Genomic DNA, 6,439 nt, shown 5'->3' on the forward strand with positions numbered 1-6,439 from the left:
CTCGTTTGATGTGGAAGGTGCTTGATCCACTTGCACTTAAACTTTTTACAGTGCAGGAAAAATGGGACAATTTGCATTCTTCTACAAGATGACCTCCAGTTGAAAATGCTACCTTTTTTCCATTGGGTGGTTTTAGCTCCTTTGTCAAAGATCAAATGACCATAGGTGTGTGAGTTGATTTCTGGGTCTTCAATACAATTCCATTGATCTATCTGCCTGTCTCTGTTCCAATACCATACAGGGTTTTTTTTTTTTTTTTTTTTTTTTTTTTTTTTTTTTTTTTATCACTGTTGCTCTGTAATACTGTTTGAGGTTAAGGATGGTGATTTTCCCAGAAGTTCTTTTAGTGTTGAGTTTTTCGCTATTTTGGGTCTTTTATTATGACAAATGAATTTACAAATTGATCTTTCTAATTCTATGAAGAATTGAGTTAAAATTTTGATGGGGATTGCATTGAATCTTTTCATTGCATTTGGCAAAATTTCTATTTTTGCTATATTAATCCTGCCCATCTATGAGCATGGGAGATCTTTCCATCTTCTGTGAATTTCTTCACTTTCTTTATTCAGAGACTAGAAGTTCTTGGCAGACAGTCTTTCATTTGCTTAGTTAGAGTCACACTGAGGTATTGTACCTTATTTGTGACTATTGTGATGGATGTCATTTCCTTAATTTCTTTCTCAGCCTATTTATCCATTGAGTAGAGGAAGGCTACTATTTTGTTTGACTTAAGTATATGCACAACAACTTTATCTAAGTTGTTTTTTAGGCTTAGTGTTTCTCTGGTTGAACTTTTGGGGTCACTAAAGTATACTATCATATCATCTGCAAATAGTGATGTTTTGACTTCTTCCCTTCCAATTTGAATCCCTTTGACTTCCTTTTGTGTTTGATTGCTTTGGCTAGGATGTCTAGTATTGTATTGAATAAGTAGGGAGAGAGTGGGCAGCCTTGTCTTGTCCATGATTTTAGTGGGACTGCTTCAAATTTCACTCAGTTTAGTTTGATGTTTGCTATTGGTTTTCTGTATATTGCCTTTACTTTGTTTATGTATGGCTCTTGAATTCCTGATGATTCCAAACCTTTTACCATGAAGAGGTGTTGAATTTTGTCAAATGTTTTCTTAGCATCTAATGAAGTGATAATGTGTTTGTTCTTTGAGTTTGTTTGTATAGTAGATTATATTGATGGATTTCCATATATTGGACCATCCCTGCATCCCTAGGCTGAAGTCTACTTGATCATGATGGATGATCATTTTGGTATGTTCTTGGATTCAGTTTGTGAGAATTTTATTGAGTATTTTTGCATCAGTATTTATAAGAGAAATTGGTCCCAACTTTTCTTACTTTGTTAGGTCTTTGTATTGGTTAGGTATAAGTGTAATTGTGACTTCATTGAAGGAATTGGGTAGTGTTCATTTTGTTTCTATTTTGTGGAGTAGTTTGGACACTATTGATATTAGGAGTTCTAAGAAATTCTCAAAGAATTCTCCACTAAATCCCTTCTGGTCCTGGGCTTTTTCTGGTTGGGAGACTTTTAATAACTACTTTTATTTCTTTAGGAGTTACGGGACTGTTTACATGGTTATAATCCTGATTAAACTTTGGTACCTGGAATCTGTCTAGATAATTGTCCCTTTCACCCCTATTTTCCAATTTGTTTGAATATAGGATTTTGAAGTAGGATCTGATGATTTTTTGAATTTCCTCTGATTCTGTTGTTATGTCTCCCTGTTCATTTCTGATTTTGTTTATTTGGATATACTCCTGGTGCCATCTGGTTAGTCTAGCTAAGGATTTATCTATCTTGTTGAGTTTCTCAAAGAATGAGCTCCTGGTTTTATAGATTTTTCATATAGTTCTTTTTTTTTACTGGTTGATTTCAGTCCTGAATTTGATTATTTCCTCCTGTCCACTCCTCTTCAGTGTATTTGCTTCTTTTTGTGGAGTACGTTTAGGTGTGCCATCAAGCTGCTAGTGTATGTTCCCTGCAGTTTCTTTGTGGAGTCTCTCAGAGTTGAGTTTTCCTCTTATCCCTGTTTTCTTTGCATGCATCAGTTTGGTTATGTTGTGCCTTCCCTTTCGCTAAATTCTAAAAAGTCTTTTTTTTTACTTTCTTTATTTTTTCCTTGACTGGGGAAATACTTATCATTGAGTAGATCTTTGTTTAACTTCCATGTGCATGTTGCCCTTTTGTTGTTTTTGTTGTTATTGAAGGTCAACCTTAGTCCATGTGATCTGATAGGAGGTATGGGATTATTTCAATCTTCTTGTATCAGTTGAGGGTTGTTTTGTGACCAATTGTATGGTTACTTTGTGAGAGGATACCATGAGATGCCAAAAAGAAAGTGTATTCTTTTGTTTTGGGGTGAAATGTTCTGCAGATAACTGTTAAATCCATTTGGTTCAAAACCTCTATTAGTTTCACTGTGTCTCTGTTTAGTTTCTGTTTCAATGATCTGTCTATTGTTGAGCATAGGGTATTGAAGTCTCCAACTCTTATTACATGAGTTCAATGTGTGTTTTGAACTTAACTAAAGTTTCTTTTATGAATATGTGTGCTCTTGCATTTTGGGTATAGCTGTTAGGAATTGAGAATTTCTCTTGGTGGATTTTCCTATTGATGAATATGAAGTGTCCTTCTTCATCATGCTTGATAATTTTTGGTTCAAAGTCTATTTTATTGGATATTAGGAATGGCAACTCCAGCTAGTTTCTTGTGATCATTTGATTGGTAGACCTTTGTCCATCATTTTACTCTTAGATAGTATCTACTATTGTCGTTGAAGTGTGTTCATTTTATGCAGGAAAATGCTGATCTTGTTTGTGTATCCAGTCTGTTAGCTTATGTCTTTTTATATGTGGGTTGAGTCCACTAATATTAAGAGATATTAAAGAGAGATGACTGATGGTTCCTGGTATATTTGCTTTTGTAGGTAGCATTACATGCTTGAGGTTTCGCCTTTTGTCTTAGTTGTGAGATGTTTAATATCTTGTCTTTTCATTGGTATACATATCTTTCTTGTAGTGGAGTTTCGTTCTAAGACCCATTGTAGGCCTGAATTGATAGATAGATACTTTTTGAATTTGGTTTTGTTCTAGAATATTTTGGATTTCGAATCTATGTTGAGAGTTTTCCTGTATATAGTAGCCTGGGTCGGCATTTGTGCTCTCTTAGACTCTGCATGAGCTCTGACCAGGCTCTTCTGGCTTTCATAATCTCTCTTGAGAAGTCCAATATAACTCTGATTGGTCTGTCGTTGTGTGCTACTTGGTCCTTTTCCTTTGCAGGTCTTAAAATTCTTTCTTTGTTTTGTGGGTTTAATGTTTTGACTATTATGTGACAAGAGGATTTTTTTCTGATCACATTTATTTAGTGTTCTGTAGGCTTCTAGTACCATCATGGCTATCTCTTTCGTTTGGTTGGGGAAGTATTCTTCTATGATTTTGTTGAAGATATTTTCAGGTCCTTTGGGCTGGGAATCCTCATTCTTTTCTATTCTAGTTATTCTTTGTTTTGGTCTTCTCATTTTGTTCTGAATTTTCTGGATGTTTTGGGTTAGGAGATTTTTATGTTTTGAATTTTCTTTGACTGTTGTGTCAATCTCTTCTACTGTATCTTCTACATCTGAGATTATCTCTTCTATCTCTTGTATTCTGTTCCTGATACTTACATATATATTTTCTGACCTCTTCCTATGTTTTTTATTTGCTGGTTTGCTTCCATTTTTGTTTTCTTTATTGTTTCTTTTTCCACTTTTAGGACTTGGACCACTTTAGCAATTCATACACCTGTTTGTGTTTTGCTGTATTTCTTTAAGGGATTTGTTTCCTCTTTAAAAACTTCTATCTACTTACTGTGTTTTCCTGTATTTCTTTCAGTGAGTTATCTTTATCCTCCTTAAAAGACTCTATTATCTTCATGAGATAGGATTTTAGGTCAGCTTCCTGATTTTCAGGAGTGTTTGTTTACTCAGGGTTTGTTGTGGTAGGAGAACTGGGTCTGATGATGCCCACATATAATGTCTTTTGTTGCTTATGGTTTTGTGCTTGCCTCTTTCCATCTGACTATACTTAGTGTTTGCTGGTCTGGGTGACTCTGTCTGTAGTCTGCCTCTTTTGTCCCTGGGTTGCATCAGGATATGATGCCTCCTGGTAGGCCTGTGGCCATGGCTGTAGCAGACCTTCTGTGGGGTCTTCCAACTGGAGACTATTCAGAGGGTCAAAGAAGCTGTTGATTGTTGATCTGCAGTAGATCTCCTGAGAGGCCTTCAGACTGTTGGATCTTCAGAGGAGCAGTCACATGGTTGTTCTATGAGAAGGTGTTCTCCAGGGATGAGAGGGTATCAATGGACTGTGGTTTCTGTTTCCTTGTGTGCAGCCTTCCAGGGAGGTTTTCAGTCTTTTGGGTCAGTTGCCCTGCATGCCTCAGAGCCCTTGGGAGATCTTCAGAAAATGGTGTCAAATACCCATTTGCCCTGTGTACAGAGGAACTCTTGCAATGCCTTCAATCTGTAGTGTATCGGGTTCAATGGATCTCCTGGGATATCTCCAGTTGTGGTGTCAGATGCTCTGGGTGCAGCACATCTCCCGGGATGACTTCGGGTGGAGTATCAAATATTTTGAGTACAATGGCTCTTCTGGTATGCTTCAGAATATGATGTCAAATGTTCTGAGTGCAGCAGGTCCTCAGTTATGTCTGAGAATATAGTCTCTTCCAGGGAGCAGACTAGCTAGCAGTCTGTTCCAGCAGACCTGACCAGGTGTAAGGGGATTGATATTCAGCAGATGGGGTTTATAGGGGATGGTTTGTCCCTGAGTCCACTCTCCCCCAGCAGCTTCTGTGGGACTTGATAGGGGGATCTTCTTACCAAATGTTGAGTACAGCAGATCCTCTGGTATGTTTGAAGATATAGCCTCTTCTGGGGGAGCAGACTAGCTAGCAGTATATCCCAGCAGAATGGACTAGGCAAAAGGCAGGCTGTTCTTAAACAAGAACAAAATAGTAGAAATCCCACCTACACATGAAAGCTGAACAACTATCTACTCAATGATAACTTGGTCAGGGAAGAGATAAAAGGAAAGAAATTAAAGACATTTTAGAATTTAATGAAAATGAAGACACAGCATACTCAAACTTATGGGACACAGTGAAAGCAGTGCTAAGAGGAATATTCATAACCATGAGTATCTACATAAAAAATAATAAAGAGTATACATTAGTAGTTTAACAGTACATATGAAAGCTCTGGAATCTAAAGAAGCAAATATACAAAAGAGAAGTAGACAGCAGGAAATAATAAAACTCAGGGCTGAAATCTACCAAGGAGAAACAAAGAGAACTCCACAAAGAATCAATAAAACCAGGAATTGGTTCTTTGATAAAATTAACAAGTAGATAAACTCATAGCCAAACCAACCATAGGGAACAGAGATACATCCAAATTAACAAAATCAGAAATGAAAAGAAAAATGTCACAACAGAAACTGAAGAAACGCAAAAAAAAAAAAATCATCAGATCCTATTACAAAACTCTTTACTAAATAATACTGGATAATCTAGATAACATGGATGTTTTTCTAGAAGGTTAACTGATACCAAAGTTAAAAAAGGATCAGATAAACCATATACACAATCCCATGACCCTGAAGAAATAGAAGCTATCATTAGAATTCCCAAACTAAAACTAGCCCTGGGCCATATTGTTTTGTTGTAGAGTTTTATCAGACCATCAAAGAAGACCTAATACCAATACTTTCCAAACTATTCCACAAAATAGAAATTGGAACAATGTTACTCACTACTCTCTAGGAACACTCCTCCATGTCAAATTTCTTGGAAAGATGATGAATTTAAGGCCCATACCTAAACATAGTAAAAGCAATATACAGCAAATCAGTCACCTACATGAGCCTAAATGGAAATAAAAAGCAATCCCATTAAAATCAGGGAAAAGAAAAGGCTGCCCACAATCTCCTTAACTTTTCACCAGAGTACTTGATGATCTATCAAAAGCAATTAGAAAACAAAAGATCAAGGGGACATAAACGAAGAGGAAGTCAAGATATCACTATTTGCCAAGATATCACTATTTGCAGATGATATGCTAATACACACACACACACACACACACACACACACACACACACACACACACGAGTCCAAAGTCTCTACCAAAGAAATGCTATGGCTGATAAACAACTTCAGCAAAGTGGTTGGATATAAAATTTACTCGAAAAAATCAGTAGCCTTCCTCTACTCAAAGGATTAAAGGGCTAAGGAAGATATTAAGGAAATTTTACCAATCAAAATAGTCACAAATAATATAAAATATGTTGGGGTGGTGCTTACCAAGAAATGAAAGATCTCTATGAGAAGAGCTTCAAGTCTCTGAAGAAAGAAATAGAAGACCACCACAATAGATAAAACAACTCCC

The sequence above is a fragment of the Rattus norvegicus genome, chromosome 1 (assembly GCF_021556685.1).
Source record: "Rattus norvegicus strain SHRSP/BbbUtx chromosome 1, alternate assembly SHRSP_T2T, whole genome shotgun sequence".
Classification (NCBI taxonomy): domain Eukaryota; kingdom Metazoa; phylum Chordata; class Mammalia; order Rodentia; family Muridae; genus Rattus; species Rattus norvegicus.